The following is a 3,252-nucleotide window of genomic DNA, read 5'->3' as shown; positions in this document are numbered from 1 at the left end:
GAATAAAAAAAAAAAAGAGAGAGAGAAACAGAGTGGTTGGGAGCTTCAGTCACTCGCACCCGGAAAACAGCCCTCAGCCCTCACCCAGACTGGCCCAGGCACCCCAGTGGGGACCCCACCCTGATCCAGGACACCCTTCAGGGCAAACCAGCCAGCCCCCACCCGTGCACCAGGCCGCTATCCTATATAGTAAAAGGGTAATATGCCTCCTGGCACCGGGATCAGTGGAGCAGCGAGGCTCCCGGCACCGGGATCAGCGTGACAGGGGGCAGCGTCTAAAACCCCTGATCGCCCTGCGGCTCTGTGTGTGACAGGGGGCGGGGCCACAACCTCCCTATCCGCCCTGCTCTGTTCGTGACAGGGAAAGGCGCCCCAACCCCCTGATCAGCCCTGCTCTGTGCCTGATAGGGGGGAGCTCCCCAATCCCCTGATTGCCCTGGGGCTCTGTGCTTGACAGGGTGCGGCACCCCAACCCACCCCCCCCATGGGCCCTGCTCTGTGCCTGATAGGGGGGAGCTCCCCAATCCCCTGATCGGCCCTGCTCTGTGTGTGACAGGGTAGAGCCATAACCTCTCCATCGGCCCTGCCCCGAGTGTGACAGCGGTGGCGCCCCATCCCCCTGATCGGCCCTGCTCTGTGCGTGACAGGGGGGAGCTCCCCAACCCCCTGATGGGCCCTGCTCTGTGTGTGACAGGGTACGGAGCCCCAACCCCCCATGATGGGCCCTGCTCTGTGAGTGACAGGGGGCAGCGCCCCAACCCCCTGATTGGCCCTGCTCTGTGAGTGACAGGGGGCAGCGCCCCAACCCCCTGATCGGCCCTGCTCTGTGCATGACAGGGGGTGGCGCTGCAACCTCCCCATCGACCCTGCCTTGAGTGTGACAGGGGGCGGTGCCCCAACCCCCCAATCAGCCCTACCCTGAGCGTGACTGAGGGTGGCATCGCAACCTTCCGATCCGCCCTGCTCTGTGCATGACAGGGGACGGCGCCCCAACTCCCCAATCGGCCCTGCTCTGAGCCTGACCAGGGGCTGCACCTAGGGATTGGGCGTGCCCTCTGCCACCCGGGAGCAGGCCTAAGCCAGCAGGTTGTTATCTCCTGAGGGGTCCCAGACTGCGAGAGGGCACAGGCCGGGTTGGGGGGACTCCCCTCCCCCCCCGAGTGCACAAATTTTTGTGCACCGGGCGTCTAGTAAAAATAATAATAAAATAAAATACATTATTTAAAAAGTGATTTCTTTAAAAGGGGAAGTTGCCACCCACCATCTGAGGTATGCATTTCTAGGAATTTATTCTACAAACATAATTGCACGCAAGCAAAATAAGAAATGAATTTTCAAGGTTATTCCTTGCAGCATTGTCTGAAAAGATGAACTATGCTAATTATCCTTGGGTACCAATTACTTTATTTGAAGGAATGGTTCAAGGGAAAGAACATAAGTAGATGATTTGGTACAACTTATAGAAAAGGTAAAGGTGACCCCATGTTCATGTACTGCTTTGGTGACCAGGGATGTCACCCATGGCTAGGGGAAGCAGCCTAAGGCTTAGCTCTCATCGCCGTCTCCCACGGTGTACTTGTCAAAGAGATACTCTGTCCTGCCGGATGCAGGAGCCCCCACCTTGTACAAGCTGGTTACGTGGCCACCCAATTCTTTGGTGGATTTCGCCTGCTCATTCAGGTAATGAGTCTCAATGAAATCACACAAATGGGGGTCATTTTTGTCAGTGGCCAGTTTGTGCAATTCCAATAGCGACTGAGTCACACTTTTTTCCAAGTGTGACGCACACTCCATTGCATTCATCTGATTCTCCCGGTTATCATAGTCTGGTTTCTTGATATCCTGAAGGGAGATTCCGCCACCTCATTGGTTCTGCAGTGTCATCAGTTTCTCAGCATGTTCCTTCTTCTCATGAGATTGTTGAAGAACATATTTGGCCAAGTTCTTTAAAGCCACATCATCACGGTCAAAGTAGTAAGACACGGATAGATAGATATAGAAGGCATAGATTTGGTGGTTGATGGTGGCCTCCAAGTCCTGGTGGTAGTTCTGGCGCAACTGAGAGGGAGACACAATTTTCTGGGTGGGTGGCGGGGGCCTTGGGGCATCTGAGGGTGCCACGAGGAGTGAACGCGGGCCTGATCTATGCAGCCCATGGGGATGGGAGCTGAGTGCTGGGTCTGCCCAAGCACTGTTGAAGCAGGAAACTGGGGCAACTCTCAGCCAAGACTGTCCTGCACTAATTATCCTTAACAGGGACCAATGAGGTAAAATTTGGTCCTTTCTGGTACAGGAATACTACATAGCTGTTACAAAAAAGTGCAGGTGCTCTTCCTGCTCTGATATAAACAATCTCCAAGATACATTGTTAAATAAAAAAGGAAAGCACAGAGTAGTGTATAAGGTTTGCTACCATTTTTTAAAAAAAGATCAGGATAGGCTGGGTTATGCTGCAGTAACAAACAATCTCTAAATCTCAGAGACATTAGACTTAAATTTATCTCTCAGGTTCACCACATGTCTGATGCAGGTTGTTGGGAAGTGGGCAGGATCCACTCAGAGTCGTCACTCAGGGACTGATGGTGACAGGGGCTCCATCTCAATTTGTGCTTCCACAGTAGCAGCTGGTGAAAGGAAATGTGAATTCTGTGTAGCCCTTAAAGCTTGCAGCTGGAAGTGAAGCAAGTCCCTTCTGCTCACATTGCATTAGTCAAGGCAAATCACGTGGCCACAACTGACTTGAAAGGGGTGTGCGGTACAACACTACAGGGGAAGATTGTATTTTCCAAAGATGGGCGTAGCAATAAACACCCCTCCCGCAGGCACTTCCGCAATGTGCCCTTGCCATCCCCACATCAAGAGGTGGGCTCTAATTTCCCTGTCCCTAGTGATTCTGTCATCAGTAGAATCTAACATTACTGATGCCCATAAGGGCTGAAGCCAGGCCAGAAAAGGCCATGCAGCCTGGTTCTCTGACAATGCTCGCTCTCCCAAAGCTTCCCTCGGGAGGTTCCCTCAGAATCCGTGGCCATTCTGTGAGAAGCCCAAAGGGAATGGAAAGGCCATGTGTCGGTTCTCTGCTCCCAGGGTCAGTCCCACCACAGCACCACAGGTATGAGTGAGGGAGCCTCCAGGCGATTCCAGCTCCTGGCCATTGGAATCAGCCCCAGCCATTCCAGTTTCCCCAGCGGAGGGCCCTGGCATTTGTGGCAGAGACACGAAGCCATCCCTGCTGTGTCTTGCCTAATTCTG

General features: G+C 53.5%; 1 pseudogene; it reads right to left on the bottom strand.

The window, feature by feature from the left end:
• Window positions 1-1,545: 1,545 nt before the first annotated feature.
• On the bottom strand, window positions 1,546-2,959 carry LOC102423327 (annotated as a pseudogene).
• Window positions 2,960-3,252: the final 293 nt, after the last annotated feature.

Source organism: Myotis lucifugus, unplaced genomic scaffold (assembly GCF_000147115.1).
Source record: "Myotis lucifugus unplaced genomic scaffold, Myoluc2.0 scaffold_1, whole genome shotgun sequence".
NCBI classification, from domain to species: domain Eukaryota; kingdom Metazoa; phylum Chordata; class Mammalia; order Chiroptera; family Vespertilionidae; genus Myotis; species Myotis lucifugus.
The sequence above is the reverse complement of the archived record's forward strand: the minus strand, read 5'-3'. Positions and strand labels throughout refer to the sequence as shown.